This window comes from Hyperoodon ampullatus (genome assembly GCF_949752795.1).
Source record: "Hyperoodon ampullatus genome assembly, chromosome: 16".
In the NCBI taxonomy this organism is placed as follows: domain Eukaryota; kingdom Metazoa; phylum Chordata; class Mammalia; order Artiodactyla; family Ziphiidae; genus Hyperoodon; species Hyperoodon ampullatus.
The window spans coordinates 34,849,936-34,875,360 of NC_136929.1; the positions used below are offsets into that span (position 1 = coordinate 34,849,936).

General features: G+C 33.1%; 1 protein-coding gene across 2 annotated transcripts in view; it reads left to right on the forward strand.

Moving 5' to 3' along the window:
• Positions 1-25,425, forward strand: part of KLHL1 (kelch like family member 1) — a gene marked incomplete at both ends in the record, with an annotated part of 395,165 nt that overhangs the window by 332,899 nt on the left and 36,841 nt on the right. The window lies entirely within an intron of this gene.

Consider the following 25,425-nt stretch of genomic DNA (forward strand, 5'->3'; position numbering starts at 1 on the left):
TGCTAGCAAAAAAGAAAGAAAGGAAGGGAGAAAAGGAAGAAGGAAAGATGAAGGAAGAGAAAAGAAACAACAAATTCTAAGACCCTTCTCAACAGAATATGACCCTATATATTGTGATTTATAAACTCTAAATATCAGTGAAATATCCTCGTTATACATTTAGTCTTCTATGGTCCTATCACTTGTTGAATTCTAAGCTTAGATATTCCCTGGTGTCTTTCCAATGAAATATGTTTCTGTTTGAATAAACACTTACTGAAGACTTTTTAGTGCTAAGAATCCCATTTGTGCTGGGGAAAAAGAGATGAGTAAGAAAGAAAACCTACCTTCAGTATTATACATACAAGTTATATATAATAGTTGCAGATGTTCTCTTACAAATAAAAATTATCTATCCAATCACAGTGATTCTGTGCTTTGTTAGGTAATAATTTTTTACTTTATTACTCATTTCTGAAAGTAAAATTTTATATCACAAAATGTGTGACTTATCTTCAACATGGCTCCTCTGTTATTTGTGGATACCATGTCTCTTAGATAGTCAAGAATCATAGATTATCCCTCTATGAAGTATTGTATTTGGCAATGGTGTCAAAATTTACTGACTGAGTAGCAAGAATTCCCTTTACTACACTGTACTCTGATAAATGATAAAGGCTAATAAAAGATCCTCTAGAACATTGACCCTTGAAACTAGAATCTGAATACTAAGTTTCCTCTTTATTAAGAAAGCTTGAAAAATATACCTGTTTAATTTGAGTCACAGTATTAATTTTCTCTTCCTGAGCAACTGGTCAGTTTTTATCCCAAGAATATTGTAGATAATGTAACTAGGTTTTCCTCTGTGAATTAAATGTTATAAAGTCTAGAATTAAATTTGCAGTCTAATATAACAAACATGTATGCATTTTTGTAGCAATCTCACATTTGCCTCTCTTTTATCTTTCTTTGTTTCTTTTGCTATATATTTTAGCACCTAGTTTTAGTAAAATATCTCCCTCTATTTCATATAATTTGGAATTTCCTTAATTTTTCAATATTAAGATGAGGTATTAAGTTAAATATAAGGTTAGCAGAATTAGTCTCGTTGAATACAAGAAAAGTTTTTTGAGAATGTTCATTTGTTAAATTATTCCATCATTCAAGGAGCATTAAAATTGTTCTACTACATACTACAATACTCACGTTAGAATAAAAACATGAATGAGATATTGTACTGAAGGATCCTACACCTCAGTAGGGAGACCAAAAAAGTTAAAAGACAATTAAAAAGAAGTGTTATAAGTACAATAAGTAAGAGTGTTATGATCAAACTCTTTTAACGATTAATTAGGAAAGGATTCTAAAGAGAGATGAGGCCAAAACTGAACCATAATTAATAGTCAGTCAAACTGAAGAAGCAAAAATACATTTCAGGAAACAAGGTAAAATATGTAAAAACACAAATGTGAAAATGAAGCATAGAATATTTGAGTAGCAAACCACAAGATTATTTGAAAACAAATTAGTTTCAATGATGTTGGATTATCTCATGGATATATTTTAAAACATAACAAATATCCTTTGAGTTTAAGCTGAAGTATAAGAGATGGAGGAGAATACATTATATGACCTCTACAACCCTACACTGTAATGATGTTTTAATTGGAATTTTAAATGTAATAATGAAATATTTATTTTGAGGTAATTTCTCATTCATGATTGGCCTGGTATATTTGAATTTAGCTCAGATTTCAAATAATAAAGGTATAAATTCACCTGATATCGTTTTCATATTGAATAGAAAATGAATAAGATTGGATTTTTAGAGAGGACAATTTGGTCACTCAGGTGAATCACACAGAAAGAGCTAATAACTGAGAAAGAAAAATATTAAATCAACTACAGAAAAAGTACCACTTCAGTTCCTATTATTTTGGTTATGACTACTAATTTATTGCTTGCTTTTACTTTTGTAGGTTTGTCTGGAGATGTTATTTTACTTTATGTTTTATCTTTCTTTATAGATATCTTCAACCTGAATGATCACACTAATCTTCCATGTTCCAATTTAAAACTCACGTTAAAATCACATTTAATAGAAAAATGTCTTCAGTTTTAATAATGTCCATCTCAATGTGCTGGTGGTAATGGGACACTAAAGCAATCAAAACAAAAAACTATATAGACTCATAGATATTTAAACCTACAGAGTAGTTAAGAGACTCCAGAATCCTAATTTTACAAATGAGAAAACCAAGGACCAGAAAGATTAAGTAGCTTGCTGAAGTTTATTCAACTTACTAGTAGCAAAGGTTGCTTTGGAATACTCCACAGATTTGGGGTTTGTTTTGTTTTGTTTTGCTTTGCTTTTTGCAGTGATTTTCTACCTCATTCTGATTATTTGTGTATTACTATTTCTAGAATAAATCAACTTTATTTTTCACAGTAAGTATGATGAGTCTCGGGGTGAACCAGGTTTTGTGGGACTTAAAGATGAGACTTTACTTAAGAAAGAAAAATGTAATCGCCACCTGAACACATTGTTAAAACCCCTTCCTGGACCACAGAAGGAGGGGCCCTGAACCTTAAGCTTCAACAGCCTCACAGGAATTCCTTTTTCAATGAGAATTATCAACTGTTCCTCTAAGGTCATGTTTTGCTTTAGTAAACAAATGATGTAAATTGATATTTTTGTAATGGGAATTACTAATGGGATTTTATTACATATAAATTCATTTCACATTCAAGAGTGTATACAGATTATAATTTTATAAAAAAAGTTTTCTTTTTTCATGTAACATATAAAAGACTATACATTCCAGCCATAAATTTACTAAGGCTTAAAATATTTTAAATGAACACATAAATATCCAACTGAAATTCTGTGGATATGCATGCTTATGATATTTGTTGGATGATTTAATAAAATATTCCTAAATCATTAGAACCATTGTTCATATAAGTCCAGAAATTGTGAATTACTTGCTGCTACTCTAAGACCAAATATTTATTAAAAAATGTTATATGGCCAATGTTTTGACACTAAGAAAATGCTCCTATTTGTTATTTGATTAAGGGAACATTTTTAGTTTTTGGCCTGTAATCTTCTAGGTATACTGAAAAATATATTTCATTTAAATTACTTTTTTCTATGGCAATTGACCAACAGTGTAGACTCACTCTGCCTCTTTTGATGTCATCTGCGTAACACACCAAACATTTTAAGACACCAAATACTAAGGCTTGAGTGCATTAGCAATGCCAAGTACAAGGAGCTATTGTGCCCTTAATATTGACTTATCTATTAGTTTCATGAGATTATTTCATCATTCAGCACTACCAGGAAAACATTTAAATACAAATCCTTTGTATATATATTTTTTTCTTTGCTTAAGACAGAGATTAGACTGTCAGATTTAATACAGAAAAAAGTGTGTCCCAAAAACATTTTACCTTTTCACAGGACATGAAACCACTGCTCAAAGAAGCAATAAAGATGAAAAATGATGTCCCAGCAACTTTCTCTTCCTTGATTATTTCAGCTAAAAGGTAGTTTTAAATGTAGAAATTTAAATAGTGTTTGGAAGTGACTTTAATGCTAAGATGGCTTTTACAATGAAAGATAATTCACCGGTCCTCAGTTAAATGATTCCTGAGAGGTAGCAGGTTCAAAAGTTAACATGTGAGAAAATATTATAGCATTAATATGTTACAATTGAATGGAATGAGTTAGGCTAGTATATATATTTTTAATCATTTAGAGTCAAATTGTACTTTAAACTTTGGGATAAAAGAAGGGGCAATGCAAAAAATAAGTCATACTACATTTTATGCTTGGAAGAAGGAAGAAAATAAGGCAAAATTATTTCCATTATTTTGCCAGATTGAGCTATTTAGTGCCGAGTGGCTTGTGGGATGTTAGTTCCCCCACCAGGGACTGAACCCGGGCCCTCAGCTGCGAGCGCAGGTAGTTCTAACCACTGAACTGCCAGGGAATCCCCCCTATTTAACATTCTTAAAGAATGACAAAAATACAGAGTAATTAACAGTTTAATGTACTACTCAAAAAACACAATATCTTGAACTTTAAGAAGGTGGATCACTATATATATATCTCTGTTAGTATATCTTAACGGATTAAGATATCTCTGTAAGTATACTTGTACAACTGTATATTTGTACTCTCATGTCAAAATATGATTAAGTCTCTTAATTAGACATTTTGATACACCTTGCAACCATATATATCTAAAAGTTTTATATATTTTTACCAAAAAATAGTACATTATGATTTATCCTTAGCCTGAAGGGCTTAATTATTAGGACTCCAAGTGTCTAAAAAGAATAATGCTGCATTGTTACTATTCTTTTGAGTGCTCAACAAGCTTTTCCTTTATTTGATAGAGACTCCTTTATGAAAGTTAACATTTTTATTATTTTTTCAATAAAAATATTTGCCTCACTTGTATTTTTGGAAAACCATTAGCTATTAATATTGAGTCTATTACCTCATTTACAGATAAATTAAGTTCAACTTGATGTTTTATTATATTAGATTGAAACGTTCAGACTAAATTTTATTCATTCAACAAACGTACTCCCAAAGACTTCCTTGGGTGCCAGAGAGAAAATTGTGAACACACACTATCCTGCTTTCATATTGCTTTGGGATTAGCAAGGTAACTGAAAACCATTTATCTAGTAGTTGTTGACCTTTGATTCCAGGACAATTTCTCCTTGGGTTTGCTTAAATACGGGAAATACTATATTTATAAATAAAATGTGTTCATTATTATTATAGGTACACCACACTATTGAGGTTTTTAAAACTTTTCTATAAAAAAGATACTTATTTTTATGCTATCGAATTTAAAAAGAAGTAACATATTTACTTTAAAAACCATGTCACATAATATGTATGTTTGCCCATAGCACAAAATGATGACTGTCTCTAGGGGAATACAAATTAATTTATATATAAATGGTTTCTATAAGTATCCTAACTTTAGAATATAAATATTGGAGTTTCTTTAGTAGCTATCTGTAGGCTTCAGTAGTTGTAGGTAGCTGTGGAATGTAATTTTTGTCACCACACACCCTCTGTGTCAATAGAAAAACAAAGTGTTAAATCAAATTCTTACAAATCAGGCAGAAACAAACAAAAACACAGCACTACAGAAAAACACACCACTTAATTTATAAGCTAAGCAAAGTATAGCTCTTTGTAGTGGAATACAGCTAAAACTGGTTTAAACTAAGCGATAAAATCCCCATATTTGGCCATACTTGAAAAAGCCTTTTACCTTGAACAGGTTACTGAACAATGTATTATAATTACAATTTATAACCTTCTATAATCATATAACATGCTGACATGAGGGCGGAAGTGTTTGCAAAGTATTTCTTCTTAGTCCACATATCTTAATGGCTACTCATTTTACTAAGTGACAGAAAATTTCTATTATCAATTATGTGAAAAAATAGTATATGATTAAAATAGATCATGTGCTTGTAATAGTCCACACCTGAATCTGAACTTCTGATTAGAGTTGTTTAAATGCTAACTAATCACTTTTCTTTGCTGCCCCTTCTCCAACCCTTATTTTATATAAGAATAATTCAAATATTAACTAGTGGGTCTCTTTTATTTATTTATTTATTTTTTGTGGTACACGGGCCTCTCACTGTTGTGGCCTCTCCCGTTGCAGAGCACAGGCTCCGGACATGCAGGCTCAGTGGCCATGGCTCACGGGCCCAGCCGCTCCATGGCATGTGGGATCCTCCTGGACTGGGGCACAAACCTGTGTCCCCTGCATCGGCAGGCAGACTCCCAAACACTGTGCCACCAGGGAAGCCCCACTAGTGGGTCTCTTAATAAAGATTAGAGCAAAACCATATGAAAACTACATTCATTCAATATGTTGACATATTCTACAATAGGGACAATATAATTAGAACTTTTATATTTTTATGAATAAAACAACTTTACATTGTTGCTAATACATTATCTCATGTTAAATGTATAGGTCTCTCACTGTTTGTTAAAAAAAGACAAATGCTTTGATCTATAACTTTGGTTTTATTCTTCAAGGTTTTTAATCTTTATTTAAACAACAGTAGCCATTATTTTTTTCCTAAAATACAGCCTATCATTGTGTTTTATCTATATGACAAAATATTTATGTTTCATTAAGACTGTTAATTATATACAGTGCAATCAAAATAAATATTGAGATTAATTTTCCTATTTTGTTTGTGACAAATATAAATAGTTGCATATTCCATAAATCAGTATGAATAAAAACATACTGATTATTCAACATCTTAAATCATTAACTTGGGGCTTCCCTGGTGGTGCAGTGGTTGAGAGTCCACCTGCTGATGCAGGGAATATGGGTTCATGCCCCGGTCTGGGAAGATCCACATGCCACGGAGCGGCTGGACCCGTGAGCCGTGAGCCATGGCCACTGATCCTGCATGTCTGGAGCCTGTGCTCTGCAATGAGAGAGGTCACAACAGTGAGAGGCATGTGTACCAAAATAAATAAATAAATAAATAAATAAAAATAAATAAATAAATATAATAATAAAAATAAAAGTTAAATCACTAACTTGAAGTTGAATCAAAATAATTGCTAAACATTAGAAATAAGTGTAAAATATCAATATTTTAGATAGAATTTATAACTAAGAATAATAAAGGGAAAACTATCAGAAAAATGGTGTAAAAAATGATTGGACTGATGTTAATCCAGACGATGTCTATGTTTCTTCTTAGACAAAGTTTTGACCATGACCCTGTTTTTTGATCCTCAGTACATGAAATCACATTAAACTAAAAGTTACTTTTTATTTTTTTAAAAAAGTGCTAAAAACCCTCCCAAGAGTTTTAAGTACATTTTCTTATTTAACTCCCACAACCACTCCTTGAGATGAGTAGTATTATTATCACAATTTTTATAGATTAGAAAACAAGAGCTCAAAGAGATGAAGCAATTGACTTACTCTTACAAAGATACTCAAAACTTTTTGCATCTAATTCTATGCTCTAACAGTGACTTTTTATTAATATTGTGCTCAGGTTATGGCTTGGAAAACACCTTCATGTAAATCACCTACAGAGGACCCTCCATATCCACAGGTTCTGCATCAGCAGATTCAACCAACCAAGGATTGAAAAATATGTGAAAAAAATTCTAGAAAATTCCAAAAAGCAAAACTTGAATTTGTGTGAGCAGGCAAATATTTTCACAGCATTTACAGCTATTTACATAGCATTTACATTGTATTAGGTATTAGAAGCAATCTAGAGATGATTTAAAGTATATGGGATGATGTGCATAGGTTATTGCAAATACTATGCCATTCTATATAAGGTACTTGAGCATCCTCTGATTTTGGTATGAGAAGGGGCAGTCCTGGAACCAATCTCTTGCAAATACGGAGGAGAACTGTTTTCCCAGGCAATGGGTAAATTCCTAAGACTTTTTTTTTTTTTTGCGGTACATGGACCTCTCACTGTTGTGGCCTCTCCTGTTGCGGAGCACAGGTTCCAGACGCGCAGGCTCAGCGGCCATGGCTCAAGGGCCCAGCCGCTCCACGGCATGTGGGATCTTCCCAGACCGGGGCACGAACCCGTGTCCCCTGCATTGGCAGGCAGACTCTCAACCACTGCACCACCAGGGAAGCCCCCTAAGATTTTTTAATGGAAAGATATGTGTCCTGCCAGAATGAATAAAAGAGGGACCAACAAGATAAGACATTTTAGGAACTTGTGAGCAGTCATTTTCAACTTCTACAGTTGCTTATTTTATTTATATTTATTTTCATTTGTTTCCATTTAATTAAATACAGCTGCATAAGTATAGCAGGACTGGGATTAGCAAATCAACATGCTTTTCTCTTCTGTCTCTTAAAATAGCATTTTCTAGTATCAGCTAAAAACTCTACAGGTCCATCACAATAAAATGATGGATTCCTGGGAAACTTGTCTTAATGCAATTATTTTGTATACTTTACACATTCTTTTATAAATTTTGCAATGTTGAAAAGGTTATAAATCAGAAAAAATAGCTTAGTGAAATTTGCTGCTTTGAAGTGATATCTCCACATTTTGATTTACATGTTTCCCTATTGTGATCATTTTGTCAAAGAGTAAAATAAACATGTTACAACATTACTGTTGTTAAATAGAATTCACTCAAAATTATTTTATAATATATAATCCCTTAATCTCAGCATTTAGGAAGCCCTAAGATCTAAAGTCACGTACTCAAATCCCTTCACTCTTGGCAAATCCCTCTTGGCAAAGAAAGTATATCTGTTTCTCATTTTAGATTTTATACCTGTTTTTGACTACAAGCAGCTAGTGTGAATCTGTGCTAACAAAGGTCAATTGCTGCTAGTATATAAGTAAACATGAAATGACAGGCAAGGGCCTTTAGACCAAAAGTCTATAGTGGGATCTCTATTCTTGGCCCGTACATCTAGAAATCTGTAGAAGGTATATTAACTTGTCTGCATCTCCCTAAAAGATTTGAGATGTAAAGGTAAAGATAAGTGGTTCATTAAAGGTAATTTGAGGCAGTTAATTCTCATTGCTTAAGACAATTTTGAAGACCATGGATAAAAAATGTTGCCAGTATTTTAAGATACCGAAGTGTAAGGAGTGCCTTTTTGTTTGTTTGCTTTCCCTTATCTTTGAAAGTTGCTAAAGGCATACAAAATTAGATAATAGCTTACACAGAAACAGCAGGCTGGAATGACCAAGCAAGCAACACAGAGCAAGAGTCTGCAAAACGTAGAAGAGGACATAGAGGAGATTAATCTGCAGACAGTGTGGATTAGCAGAGGAGTCTTGATGCAGAGAGGAACAGTTTGGTAAAGCCAGAATGCATAAACAGCAGCTGATCAGCATTGTTCGGAACACCAGATTTTACAGTGGTGAGATAAACCAATCACAGCTTCCCAAAGAACACTCTGAAGATTATATAATTGTTTTACATTTGCTCATGGCATACACATTTGTAATACATAAACAACAAACTTAGGTTAGGATCCGATAGCAAGAAATAAAATAATTAGGTCTCATGTGTTGTTCTGTTGTACAAGAGATATGTTAATTATCTTAGTCTCTCCTCTTCAATTGATTCCCCCTAATACCAAAGTTAACTTTCTGAAACACAAATTTGATTGTGTATTTACCTGACTTGAAAAAATAAAAAACTCTTTAACATGGCATTCACAGCTCATCAATATTTATCTTTTACCTAATGCTATCTTAAACTCTGCTACTTTCATCCACTACTACACCTTGAGATTTATCACACTAAATATCTTAACAAGCTGGAAACACACAAAGCTGTTTTACAGCTTACTTTGCACAAGATGTTGCCTCCACCCAGACTGACCCTTCCTCTGTTTCCTGACTAGAGAATTCTTAATTCATCTCATAATATTTGGGTCTAATGTCATCTTCTATGTAAATTCTTCTGTTACCACCCTTTGCAAAGCTAGCTGTCCTCTCCTCTGCATTCCTGGTACATGGTGGTTTTATTATATCACCTAAAGCCATGGATCACACTTATTTAATTATCATACATAGTCCATTAGCTTCTAGTATGAAACTGTGTCATATACATTTTTATTTAACTGTCTACATCTGCCTAAAATATTGCTAGCTCATAATAGGACTTGATTAAGTGAATGGAAGACCCTATCATCGATTGAAGAAAATCATTAATAGACCCATTAAAAAAAATTAGTTCCCTGTGAAGATAAAGCACACACTAGTTCTATTTCTATATACACCTGAAGTTAAAGTATATATATTTTCCTTTTAGTCAGTAGAACCTAGAAGAAACTCAGGAAATCGAAGTTCAAGCAAGAACTAATTAATAATTAACAAAATATAAACAGGGTCTTAACTAATGAAGTTTTTAATAATTACTAGGTTTTTATTCATATCACTTCAAGGTCGAAGTGTTACAAAAACATATACTGTTCTCAAATGTGGGGAAAATTAATCTCTAAGAGAGAGCAATTAGAAAAAGAAAATTAACCCTGAAGTCTGTTTCATGGCTGTAAATCACTTGATATGTTAGTCTTTTTTTTTTTAACATGGTACAAGTAGTTGTTTATTATTATTTTTTAACATCTTTATTGGAATATAATTGCTTTACAATGTTGTGTTAGTTTTGACCTTATATCTGATAAAATATCTCCTTTAAACATTTAGGCACTTGTTTTAGTCAAGATAGCAGCACAATTTTCTTTTCATCTATTGGTCTGGTAGAAAGTTTTCTTAGAAAATGAAAAATAATTCTGTAGTTTTAAAAAACTTTGTAAAAATGACCCAGGAAAAATCCTATGATTCAAGTATAATTCAATATATGTTGACTTGGAAAAATTTATATTCCTATTACTTTTTTGATTTTACAATGTAGAAATTACTCCTTTCCTCTGATAATTAAAAAGTCAGTTTGCTCTACCTGAAATATGGGGAAAAATAAACATTTCTCAGTTATAAATGTAGAATTTTTGCATTTACTATTCACAGCTTAAGTAGTTAATATTAATTCAACCCTATGCTATATCTTAAAAATTAAATATAATCAAGAATCAGTATAATTTTCTCAAAGAGGAAATTTTCTTAAAGCTTTATCTTTTAATTTTCTTTCACACTACTGCACAACCATTTCTACACCACTAGGGATTCCATAACGTCATATACTGCATTTCAATCCACCGAAGAAGATTAATTTGTTAGTCTAGGCTTTAGTTTGCCTAATTAATCAATTCTTTCTTTCTTTGTTTATTCCTCCATGGTTTATCCACTCATGCCTCTAGTGAACAGTCATTTATTGAGTGTCCATTAGATCAATATCACTGTTGTAGGTGCTTTGTGAGATTCAATAATTAATCAGAAAAAAAACTTACTTTCACAGAGAGTGCAGTTTCTTAGATACAAATCCTAAATTACTTTAATACTATCTAGAAAGAAATAAAAGTCTTATTAAAAAATTGTCAAATCATGGTTTCATTCTTTGCAACTTGGTAAGTAAGAGAAAATTTTATCTCTGGAGACTTGGATGGAGATTTGAATGATGGGTAAAAATTTTGATGTGCTACCCTAGGGGAAGACCTTTTACAGTATAAAGTACAATATAAGAAATGTCATGAAAGATAGGATACATGTCACATGGATGAAACACTAATTATTGCAGCTTACTGATTTGAATAATTTATGAATATGTTAGTGTTAGATTCAATTTGTAAAATTTGGCCAGGCCCATAGGGAATCCTAGAGGTAAATCACCAGTTCAGGGAGCCCCATGTGCTTCAAGAATGGGTCAGCATCAGTACCCTCCCCATGTACAATCACTGTCTGAGAGTGGTCAGTAAGAAGTGTGATCTTGGCACAAGTTCTATGGAGGATACAGACAGGCAGTAGTCATTTATGAGTGGCATATTTTTATAGTTGATACAATAACTAATAAAAGTAAGTATTCACTCTTTTTCATACTTAGCCTGTTTTTTGTTTCTGTTTTGCTCAAGTAATTCCCTTCACTTACGTTGTCTTGTATTGGTGTTTGTCAATATTCTAGTAAACATTTACATCCTAGTTCACTTGCCTCATCTTCTGTGATATCTTCTCTGATCACCAAATTACAACCCATAATCTCTGCAGTACTTTTGTTTTACCTTAATTGTAATTTTTGCTTTAAAAGTCAGTAATGAATAGCTACAGGAAAGCTGGCATTTAGAAAAGTAGCACTTCAAAATCTATTACATTTTTTTACATGTATACAGTAGTCCCCCCTTATCCACAGGGGATATGCTCCAAGACCCCCACTGGAACCTATAACTGTGAGTATACCAAACCCTATACATACTATGTTTTTTCCTATACATAAATACCTATGATAAAGTTCAATTTATAAATTAGGCACAATAAGAGATTAACAGTAATAACTAATAGTAAAATAGAACATTCATAACAACATATTGCAATAAAAGTTATGCAAATATGGTCTGTCTCTTTCTCTCAAAATATCTAATTGTACTCACCCTTCTTCTTGTGATGATGTGAGATGATAAAATGCCTCTGTGATGAGATGGAGTGAGGTGAATGATGTATGTGTTGTGACATAGTGTTAGGCTACTACTGACCTTCTGACCATACATCAGAAGGTGGATCATCTGCTTTGGGTGATCCTGGATCATTGAGTCATGAGGACATGAATGAATATATATATTCTTGTTGGCACACAGAGCCCCATATTCTGTGATACTTTAGCTCTTCAGCCTTATTGTACTCCATACTGCCTGTCCCTTAATTTCCAGTTTTCTTGTCACATTGACTTTCTTGCATTTCCTCACACATACTCTGCTTCTTCCTGCTGCAAGGTCTTTACACTGTTAAGAATTCCTTACGGCCAATGAATCCTAATCTTTTCCTAGATCTATCTTAGCTCAGTCATCACTTGTTCACTTTGGACAAGAGCCATTCCTTTCATCATGTAGACAAGTACTAAGGTAGTGCCCATTTGATGTACAACTCCCCCTTCCCCACCCACTGTACACTCTCTGAGGATATGACTTACAGAAGGTATACCATAGTTATTGGACAGCTGGGTAGATGATGAATGAATGCGTGGAATGGAAGTTGTTTAATAATAAAATTGATGTTAGCTGACTGTTAAAAGTCTACTGCAACTTCAGTTTCATACACCTACATATAACACACACATACACACACAGGACATGAATGAAAGATTTTGGAGACTTGCAAGGTTGGCATATTATTGGTGGGGGACATTCTGCCATTGTTCTAGAACAATTGCCATGTTCTACTGTGGCAGTCATTCTCAACCTTGACTACACATAAAAATCACTGAACGGAAATTTTTAAACATATCTGTGTTTAGCCCTCAGCCCAGTACAAGTAAATCAGAGTCTCTCTAACTCAGACAGTGGTATTTCTTTCAAAAGTTCCTGAATGATTTCAGTGGGCAGCCAAAATTGACAATCACTATCTCAGTCAAGGAAAGAGTGAAATACACCAGTAGAAATTATGCTTTTTCTCCTTGTTTGTGGATCAAGAAATTATATATATATATATATATATATATATATATATATATATATATATATATATATAATTTTTTTTTTTTTGCGGTACACGGGTCTTTCACTGTTGTTGCCTCTCCCGTTGTGGAGCACAGGCTCCAACGCGCAGGCTCAGCGGCCATGGCTCACAGGCCTAGCTGCTCCATGGCATGTGGGATCTTCCCAGACCAGGGCACGAACCCATGTCCCCTGCATTGGCAGGCATACTCTCAACTACTGCACCACCAGGGAAGCCCCAAGAAATAATATATATTTTAAGCTTAAGTGATTTTGTAGGATTGCATGAAAAATATTCCTAGTAACTTATTCCATTTTGTTCTACCTGTGGTCAACATTTTAAAAACATATTTGTATTAATCAATTTATATTTTACATCATAATTATATATATAGAGAGAGATTTATATAGAAGGTATGGTATGTATTGTATATTACATACATTTATAATATTGTGGAAATTTTCACAAGGTCTTTCTCTGCTTTCTCTCTCTCTCTATAGAGAGAGTGAGAGAGAGAGAGAGAGAGAGTGAGAGAGATGTATTTAATATACATCTCTCTCTATATATATATATGATTTTGTAGGATTGCAAAAATCTACATATATATGTGTATGTATATATATATATATATTTATATTTATATATATATATATATATATATATAGAGAGAGAGAGAGAGAGAGAGAGAGAGAAAGAGAGAGAGATGTATTTAATATCTTTGGGAAATTTTAATGGAGTAATGTGTATAAAACTTATATAATTTTACTTATCTATTTCTCCATTCCCATTTTGCAAGTTATTTTTGCTTACTTCTTTGCACAGAACAACTGTAAAATATTCATTTTTATGAACTATTACTTAGTGATCCATTGCTTCCAAAGTAAAACTATTTGATGGCGGTGGAAATGTCATCCTAATCATTAGCTATAAATATTTACTTGGCATTACTATTTCCTTGATGATGACTTTAGAAAATGGTTTAGAAAAGAAAATCAAAAATAAGTTATGTCCAGAAGGTCATATGCATATTTTGAAGCCATTGATGATTTAGATATATTTTGTGACTTCCATAACATAATAATTAGCAATATTATAGTAATTTATTCAACATAATGATTAAGTCAAAAGAAATTTAAATTCATTATTATTCATTTAAAACTAAATATTCTCTACCTAGGCAAAAGGAAATCTCATATTTCACAGGCTTGTTCTTCTTAAATTATGTAATTAATGGTAAATATGTAAACAGTAAAGCAATACTAAAAATTAGTTCCATGATTTCATTATTTTGCTTTATTACATCAAGTATTCTCTATAAATTGGAAGGACTGAGAGTTTAGAATAAATTTAGCAATATTTTGAATGAATAGTATTAATAAGAATAGAGAAAAATGATAATTACTTTCTCAGGAGAAGAAATTAAGATTCTGATTATATTAATACAGAAATAGTAAAACAAATATTTTGGGGTAAATTATGTAAGCAATAAATTTTGCTTTTAAGTAAAAGTATTTGGGGGAATGACCTGTACAAATGACCATTCCCATGATTACTCTCTATATTCAAAGACCTTAATGTCCATTGTATTTATTTGTGGTCTAAAACCCACATGGATAATGTTCAGCTTTAACTGTGGTATCTTACTTGAAAATTAGGAATGGCTTTCTATTTCATTGAACTATCTTGAAGAAAAATTACATAAAAATTCTAATATTTTACTGCAGAATTTTCAAAAGGAATAATATGTGCAAGAGCTAGAGTTTAGCATATATAAATTATTATATGTATGGAAAAATAACATTTTGGTAACAGTAAACATCAAAAAGATATTTAAACTTTTTTATTAGAAGTAAACATTCAATTATTTAGCTTGAGACACAAAAAATAACATTAAATATTTCCATTGCTTCTACTAGATTATTATTTTCCTAATGCAAGTTTAATATTGTTACTGAAAAATATGTTTGCATTGTTAATCTTGTTTTACTGCATTTGCAAAGATATTTTTAGTAAACATAAAGAAGAAATTGAAAGTATCATTTTGAAATTATTCTGGCCTAATTATTCACTCTGCTTAATAAGATCCTTCTGCAAGGGAAAAATCACACAATCCTGGGTATACAGTACTTGCTCAACTGTTACGTTATAAGTAGAGACATTTGGGATATGAATTTAAATTTTGAGGCTGATGATACATCTTACAACTACTCCATCATGCTGCTTTCAGTTCTTAATGTCTCAGCTTTAATGACTTATACTAAAGGAGACCATAGTGTCCATTTTATTTATATAACAACTAAAATTATTAAGAGCTTGTTATTTGCTGAGCACCACAAATAATTGAGATAGGTACTCCTGGTGAATGAGGGTACTGAGATAAAAGAAACTTAAGGTATTTTTTTTTTCACTGTCACATACCTGGTAGAAATAGACTGAGATTGAACCCAGGCAATTACACTCCAATGGCAGAGCTTCCAACACTCTTCTGCCTTTTTTCCTGCCCCTGGCCCTGATATTCTCACCCAAAATACCTTGATTACTTAAATAATATTAATATATAAAATCATTCAATTATGTCTGTGTTCCTATTTTCTATATTCCACATTAGAAGGTAAGCTCTATTTTATCCCCAGCAGCAGATATGGATACATTCTAATATTTTAAAGAGAAAGTTAATAGATTAATTGCTTATCTAAATCTTTCTTGACTTATTGTAAGAAATATTTACTAGTTCTTGTACCTCAATTATTATATTTTGTTTTCTCTCATAATCATAATTTTAAATTATAAAATATTTCAAATTTTTGTAAAAGCTAGGTCATAATACTTTCACTAAGTATTGTTAAATTTCCCTCCAAAGTGGTATTCCTAAATGACAATTTCATGATAAAAATATAAGTTCCCAATATTCTTAACAGTGTTTGATATTGAAACACTTTTAAATTAAAATAAATAAATAAATAAAGTATGGTTGTCAAAAACTTTCTCTCAAACATGTTTTATTTTTATATCATGATTATTCTGATTACCACTTATATCAAACATATATGCTTACAGGACTTTTATATATCATTTTCTATAAGTTTCCTTTTTATATCTTCCTAAGACTTGAATATGAGGATAATAATAGCAATTACAATAGCTTACAAAAGTTGAATGGCAATAATGTATCAGATTCTGTTCTAAGTGCTTTATATACCTTAATGCATATAATCCTTACCACAACACAATAAAATCATTATTATAACTATTCTCACTTTAGAGATGAGAAAATCGCAATATAGAGAGATTAAGAAATTTACCTATGTAAGTGGTAGAGCTTGAGGAAAATCTTAAAAAACACATGTATAAACCAAGCCCAAAATATTAATGACAGATTAATACATTTGATTATATTATTTTATTAAATTTGTGCACTAAAAATAAAGTTAGAAGTCTTAAACATACAAATTTAATTTCTGGTCTTGAAGGAGTATCTAGTGTCTGTGTAAGCTTTCTAACCATGTACAACTGTGAAAGATGAATAAAATACATAAATCAAATTCTTGAAGACATCAGAGATAAACCAAGGCAGCCAGGACTTGAGAAGCAGATATCAAAATTAGAGACAATACTAATTCCTATCAGAAATGAAATGGACCTATAAAAGTTGCTTATTCATACAATGTAATAGTATATGCAATGGAAAATAATAAATGATTGCCTCACTTAACAACCTGAATCAATGTCATAGACATAACTTGAAAGGAGGAAGACAATGTCTAAGTTTGAGCTGCTATAACAGAATGCCATAGACTGAGCATGAACAACAGAAATTTATTTCTCACAGTCTGGAGGTTGGGAAATCCAAGACCAAGGTGCTGAAAGATTCTGTGTCTGGTGAGAGCCTGCTCTTGGTTCACAGACAGCCATCTTCTAACTGTGTCCTCACATGGCAGAAGGAGTGAGGGAGCTCTCAGGGGTCTCTTTCAGAAGGGCACTAATTCCATTCATGAAAGCCTCTCCCTCATGACCTCATCCTTACCAAAGGGCTCACCTCTTAATACCTCATATTGGGGGTTAGGATGGCAACATATGAATTTTGAAGGGACATGCACTTTCAGTGTTTGACACAGAAAAATGTGTATATTAAATGTGTTAATTTGTAAATTTAAAATAGGGGGAAAAAACTTATTATAGGCAGAAAGAAATCAGAAAAAGTATTACCTTTTTAGAGAGGTTAGTGACTGGAAGTTGGTATTCTGGTATGGAAACAATGTAGATGATGGGTATGTGGTGTTTTTCATGTGAAAAAATATCTTATAAATTTTGTATTTTGTATGTTATACTTTATGAGTAAAATATTTTTATGAAATCAAATAACCTCAAAAAATTAAAATAGTCACAAATCAAATATATTTTAGAGTATATGACTGAATAAGTAGTTACCAGAATGGATGAAAACTTGTACAGTACTGGTCCAGAACCTACTTTCAAAGTCAACTGTAACTTTTGTCTCTCCAGATCCAATAGAAATTTGTAGTTGGCCAGAAATATGCAGGTAAATAATTGACCCACCCTCCTGGAATCACTCTTCATGCTTAGTTTCCAGATGCCAGAAGTTTCTGGAAAACGCTCCAACTTATCTGGCCATTTCCCCTCTGTCTCCTTTGTTCTTTCTTCTTGTATTGGTTTGGAATTGATATTGGAAACATTCTTAGTAAGGTCTTTTGTGAGTAATGTACTTAATCCATTTTAGCTAAATATTCATTGACTAATATATATAAGCTCAGTGAGGGTAGGGACTTTGTCTTGTTCACCTATGTGTTCTTGGCACTGTGTCTTTGGTGGTAAGAAAAATTCCTGACACATAATAGACATTCAATAAATAACAGTTGAATGAATTAATTAATTAATTAAAAAGCATCATTTTACTTTCACATCAGTGTTGAGACATAATGCTCCATGGATCTTTCATATTTCTGCACAGCTTTTGAGCAAAGCAGTGACTGCCCCTCCCTCAAATTATTAACAGAAATACTAGGAAGATAAATATAGTTCCTATCTCCAAAGAGAAAGTCAGGCATACTTAAAAACATGAAGATAATGTCTCCTTCTGGAGTAATGGGCATGTAAGTTTATTGCCCATTATATATTAATTTACTTTCAACTTACAACTTTCAACTTCAACCTTACTTACAACCCACTGCATGTACAGGTTACACCTGAAGCTTGTCAAAGCAAAAATTGTATTAGACAAACTTAAACAGACAAGAAATATTTTATTCAAGGTCATTGTAAGAAGGAAGAGAGGCCAGAACTGAGGCTAAATTCACCTCCACTAAAACAAAGGTGGGAGAGCTTTTGAGACCTGGAGTGGGTGGGGGAATCATAGGCAACCTATGTTTGCTAATTGCCCTTACCTAAAGGTAAAGTAAACTTTCTACCTTCCAGACAAGAGATCGACTTACAACTTGAAGCAAGGTGTTAGATGAAGTTAAGCCCTTACTCTCCCACAGAAACTGGGAGATAGGGATGCTATCTTTCTTGAAGATTATATTCCCAGGTCCTTGAAAAAAAGAGTCTGTGGCTGTAACACTGGCAAGAGGTATTTTAAAAGACTTACATCTCAAAGGGACAGAGAACTTATAATTTTCAATTACAAGTTTTTCAAAGTGAATTCTCTAATGAAAGTGAGGTCAGGACTCTAGAGGCAGGAGAATCCTGTTTACAGTTTTGTCAAGCTGAAGGAAATGTTAAAGTCCTCTTGGCATCACCCTGTGGGAATTGGAGCTTGAAGAACCAGTCAAAAAATTTGGTGATTCTCTGACTATTGCTGTTGCTATGAGTAATAACTACCTTTCCTCTTTGACTCAGGAGTCTTGTGTCTTTTCTCAATATACATACATTTGTGGCAGTTTACCTTGTCAGCTAGAAAATAGGATAAAATCACAGATGCTTCAGAGTTCTTAACAATCTGACATTAGATTTTGAACTTTGGGGAAAATTCACCAGAATTTCCCTACACTGACCGAGACTGAATGAGATCACTTCAGTCAATATTAACATAATATGTAAATATTTAGCAACTGTTTAAGATCTAAGAAAACCCATCTAATGAAGAAGTGAATTGACTGGAAAAACAGTATATAAAAGTTGTATATATTGTCCCATTGATGACTCATAATTAATTTAATTGCTAGTTTTTAATGATTTCAGTTTATAAAATAAGAGGCATCATATTTTCTAAGCTTTAGATAAGTTTATTATGAAGAGATGGGGAGCCAAAACACAGAAAACCCTAACCTCAAATTCAAACTGATAATGTTACGCTGCTTAATGTAGCATTGCTTAAAGCAATAAAGTACTTTAAACAACAGTGAAGAAATACTCTTCAAAAGGTGAGGCACAAGATGCATCACCTCTGATTTTTAGATTTTGCTTCTTCACATGGTCATAAATAAGGAAATGTATTAACTTTCATAAAGCATTTAGGTCATAATATTTATCTGCATTCCATTTTTCTTCACTTGAATGAAAAAATTTAATTAATAGTGAAGAGTTTCTACCTCATTGCAATTGTTTATTTTTTTTGAATTCTATTTTATTTATTCTTTTTATACAGCAGGTTCTTATTAGTTATCTATTTTATACATATTGGTATATATATATGTCAATCCCAATCTCCCAGTTCATCCCAACACCAACACCTTCTGCCCCTTCCCCCCTTGGTATCCATACGTTTGTTCTCTACATCTGTGTTTCTATTTCTGCCTGGCAAACCAGTTCATCTGTACCATTTTTCTAGATTTCACATATATGCTTTAATATACAATATTTATTTTTCTCTTTCTGACTTACTTAACTCGGTATGACAGTCTCTAGGGCCATCCACATCTCTGCAAATGACCCAATTTCATTCCTTTTTATGGCTGAGTAATATCCTATTCTATATATGTACAACATCTTTACCCATTTGTGTGTCGATGGGCATTTAGGGTGTTTCATGCCTTGGCTATTGTAAATAGTGCTGAAATGAACATTGAGGTGTATGTGTCTTTTTTAATTATGGTTTTCTCTGGATATATGTCCAGGAGTGGGATTGCTGGGTCATATGATAATTCTATTTTTAGTATTTTAAGGAACCTACACACTATTCTCCACAGTGACTGTATCAATATGCATTCCCACTAACAGTGCAAGAGGGTCCCCTTTTCCCCATACCCTCTCCAACATTTGTTGTTTGTAGATTTTCTGATGATGCCCATTCTAAATGGTGTGAGATAATACCTCATTGTAGTTTTGATTTGCATTTCTCTAATAATTAGTGATGTTGAGCAGATTTTCATGTTCCTCTTGGCCATCTGTATGTCTTCCATGGAGCAATGTCTATTTAGGTCTTCTGCCCATTTTTTGATTGGGTTGTTTGTTTTTTCATATTGAGCTGTTTATATATTTTGGAGATTAACCCTTTGTCTATTGATTTGTTTGCAAATATTTTCTCCCATTCTGAGGGTTGTCTTTTTGTTTTGTTTAGAGTTTCCTTTGTTGTGCAGAAGCTTTTAAATTTTATTTCCATTACTCTAGGAGGCAGATCAAAAAAGATCTTGCTTTGATTTATGTCAAAAAGTGTTCTTCCTGTATTTTCCTCTAAGAGTTTTATAGTGTCCACTCTTACATTTAGGTCACTAATCCATTTTGACTTTATTTTTGTGTTTGGTGTTAGGGAGTGTTCTAATTTCTTTCTTTTACATGTAGCTGTCCAGTTTTCCCAGCACCACTTATTGAAGAGACTGTCTTTTCTCTATTGGATATCCTTGCCTCCTTTGTCATAGATTAGTTGACCAGAGGTGTGTGGGTTTATCTCTGGGCTTTCTATCCTGTTCCATTGATCTATATTTCTCTTTTTGTGCCAGTACCATATTGTCTTGATTACTGTAGCTTTGTAGTATAGTCTGAAGTCAGGAAGTCTGATTCCTCCAGCTCCTATTTTTTTCACTCAAGATTGCCTTGGCTATTTGGAGTCTTTTGTGCCTCCATACAAATTTTAAGATATTTTGTTCTATTTCTGTAAAAAATGCCATTGATAATTTGATAGGAATTGCACTGAATCTGTAGATTGCTTTGGATAGTATAGTCATCTTCACAATATTGATTCTTCCAATTCAAGAACATGGTATATCTCTCCATCCGTTTGTGTCATCTTTGATTTCTTTCATCAGTGTCTTATAGTTTTCTGAGTACAGGTCTTTTACCTCCTTAGGTAGGTTTATTCCTAGGTGTTTTATTATTTGTGTTGCAAGGGTGAATGGGATTGTTTCCTTAAGTTATTTTGATCTTTAGTTGTTAGTGTATAGGAATGCAAGAAATTTCTGTACATTAATTTTTATCCCGCTACTTTAACAAATTCATTGATTAGTTCTAGTAGTTTTCTGGTGGCATCTTTAGGATTATCTATGTATAGTATCATGTCATCTTCAAACAGTGAGAGTTTTACTTCCTTTCCAATTTGTATTCCTTACATTTTTGTCTTTTCTAATTGCCATGGCTAGGACTTTCAAAACTATGTTGAATAAGAGTGGTGAGATTGGATATCCTTGTCTTCTTCCTCATCTTAGAGGAAATGCTTTAGGTTTTTCACCATTGAGAATGATGTTTGCTGTGGGTTTGTTTTATATGACCTTTATTCTGTTGAAGTAGTTTCCTTCTTTGTCCATTTCTGGAGAGTTTTTATCACAAATTGGTGTTCAGTTTTGTCAAAAGCTTTTTCTGCATCTATTGATGTGATCATATGGTTTTTATTCTTCAATTTGCTAATATGGTGTATCACATTGATTGATTTGTGTAGATTGAAGAATCCTTGCATCCCTGGGATAAATCCCACTTGATCATGGTGTATGATCCTTTTAATGTGCTGTTGGATTCTGTCTTCTATTATTTTGTTGAGGATTTTTGCATCTATATTCATCAGAGATATTGGTCTGTAATTTTCTTTTTGTAGTATCTTTGTCTGATGTTGGTATCAATGTGATGGTGGCCTTGTAGAATGGGTTTGGGAGTGTTCTTTCCTCTGCAATATTTTGGAAGAGTTTGAGAAGCATAGGTGTTAGCTCTCCTCTAAATATTTTATAGAATTCACTTGTGAAGCCATCTGGTCCTGAACTTCGTTTCTTGGAAGATTTTTAATCACAGTTTCAATTTCATTACTTGTGATTGATATGTTCATATTTTCTATTTCTTCCTGGTTCAGTCTTGGAAAGTTATACCTTTCTAAGAATTTGTCCATTTCTTCCAGGTTGCCCATTTTATTGGCATAGAGTTTCTTGTAGTAGTCTCTTAGGATGCTTTGTATTTCTGTGGTGTCTGTTGTAACGTCTCCTTTTTCATTTCTAATTTTATTGATTTGATTCCTCTCCCTCTTTTTGTTGATGAGTCTGGCTACAGGTTTATCAATTTTGTTTATCTTCTCAAGGAACCAGCTTTTAGTTTTATTGATCTTTGCTATTGTTTTGTTAATTTCTATTTCATTTATTTCTGCTCTGATCTTTATGATTTCTGTCTGTGTACTAACTTTGGGTTTTATTTGTTTTTTCTCTAGTTCCTTTAGATGTAATGTTAGATTGTTAATTTGAGATTATTCTTGTTTCTTGAGGTAGGATTATATTGTTGTAAACATCCCTCTTAAACTGCTTTTGCTGCATCCCATAGGTTTTGGGTAGTCATATTCTCATTGTCATTTGTTTCTAGGTATTTTTTTTTATTTTGTTTTTGATTTCTACAGTGATTTCTTGGATATTTAGTAACATATTTCTTATCCTCCATGTGTTTATGTTTTTTTCTTTTTTACCTCTGTAATTTCTTTCTAATCTCATAACATTGTGGTTGCAAAAGATGCTTGATATGATTTCATTTTTCTTAAATTTACTGAGGCTTGATTTATGACCCAATATGTGATCTATCCTGCAGAAGGTTCTGTGTGTACTTGAGAAGAAAGTGTAATCTGCTCTTTTCATATGGAATGTCCTATAAATATCAATTAAATCTATTTGGTCTATTGTGTCATTTAAAGCTTGTGTTTCCTTGTTAATTTTCTGACTGGTTGATCTGTCCATTGGTGAAAGGAAGGTTTTAAAGTCCCGCACTAATACTGTGTTACTGTCAATTCCCTCTTTTATAGCTGTTAGCATTTGCCTTATACATTGACGTGCTCCTATGTTGCATGCATATATATTTATAATTGTTACATCTTCTTCTTCAATTGATCCCTTGATCATTATGTAGTGTCCTTGTCTCTGGTAACATTCTTTATTTTAAAGTCTATTTTATCTGATATGAGTAGTGCTATTCCAGCTTTCTTTTGATTTCCATTTTCATGGAATATCTTTTTCCATCCCCTTGCTTTCAGTCTGTATGTGTCCCTACGTCTGATGTGGGTCTCTTGTAGACAGCATATATATGGATTTTGTTTTTGTATCCATTCAACAAGCCTGTTTCTTTTGTTTGGAGCATTTAATTCATTCACTTCTTTCACATTTAAGGTAATTATTGATATGTATGTTCCCATTACCTTTTTCTTAATTTATTTGGGTTTGTTTTTGTGGGTCCTTTTCTTCTCTTGTGTTTTCCACTTGGAAAAGTTCCTTCATCATTTGTTGTAGAGTTGGTCTTGTGGTGCTGAATTCTCTTAGTTGTTGCTGGTCTTAAAGCTTTTGATTTCTCCATTGAATCTGAATGAAATCCTTGCCAGGTAGAGTAATCTTGGTTGTAGTTTCTTCCCTTTCATCACTTTAAATATTTCATGCCACTCCCTTCTGGCGTGTAGAGTTTCTTCTGAGAAATCAGCTGTTAACCTTATGAGAGTTCCCTTGTATGTTATTTGTCATTTTTCCCTTGTTGCTTTTAATATTTTTTCTTTGTCTTTAATTTTTTTTCAATTTGATTACTATGTTTCTTAGTGTGTTTCTCCTTGGATTTATCCTGCCTGGACTTTTGTGGCTATTTCCTTTCCTATGTCAGGGAAGTTTTCAACTCTAATCTCTTCAAATATTTCCTTTGACACTTTCTCTTTCTCTTCTCCTTCTGGGACCCCTATAATGCAAATATTGGTACATTTAATGTTGTCTCAGAGGTCTCTTAGGCTGTCTTCATTGGTTTGCATTATTTTTTCTTTATTCTGTTCCATGGCAGTGAATTCCACCATTCTGTCTTCCAGATCACTTACCCGTTCTTCTGCCTCATTTATTCTGCTATTGATTCCTTCTAGTTTATTTTTCATTTCAGTTATTGTATAGTTTATCTCTGCTTGTTTGTTCTTTAATTCTTCTAGGTCTTTATTAAACATTTCTTGCATCTTCTCGATTTTTTTCCTCCTTTTTATTTCTGGGATCCTGGATCATCTTCATTATCATTATTCTGAATTCTTTTTCTGAAAGTTTGCCTATCTCCACTTCATTTATTTATTTTGGGGGTTTTATCTTGTTCCTTCATCTGGTACATAGTCCTCTGCCTTTTAATTTTGTCTTTCTGTGAATGTGGTTTTTGTTCCACAGGCTGCAGGTTTGTAGCTCTTCTTGTTTCTGCTGTCTGCCCTCTGGTGGATGAGGTTATCTGAGAGGCTTGTGCAAACTTCCTGATAGGAGGGACTGGTGGTGGGTAGGGTTGGGTTTTGCTCTGGTGGGCAGAGCTCAGTAAAACTTTAATCCACTTGTCTGTCAATGGGTGGGGCTGAGTTCTCTCCATGTTTGTTGTTTGGCCTGGGGAGACCCAGCACTGTTGCCTGCAGGCTTTTTGGCAGGATTAATGGTGGACTCCAGTAGAGCTCACACCAAGGAATACTTCCCAGAACTTCTGCTGTCAGTGTCCTTGTTCCCACAGTGAGCCACAGCCACACCCTGACTCTGCAGGAGACCCTCTAACACTAAGAGGTAGGTCTGTTTCAGTCTCCTATGGGGTCACTGCCCCTTCCTCCTGGGTCCTGATGTGCACACTACTTTGTTTGTCCCCTCTAAGAGTGGAGTTTTTGTTTCCCGCAGTACTGTCAAAGCCCTGCAGTCAAATCTTGCTAGCTTTCAAAATCTGACTCTCTGTGAATTGCTCCTCCCGTTGCCAGATTCCCAAGTTGGGAAGCCTGACGTGTGCCTCAAAACCTTCACTCCAGTGGGTGGACTTCTGTGGTATAATTGTTCTCCAGTTTGTGTGTCACCAACCCAGGAATTATGGGATTTGATTTTATTGTGATTGCACCCCTCCTTCTGTCTCACTGTGGCTTTTCCTTTGTCTTTGGATGTAGGGTATCTTTTTTGGTGAGTTCCAGTGACTTCCTGTCAATGATTGTTC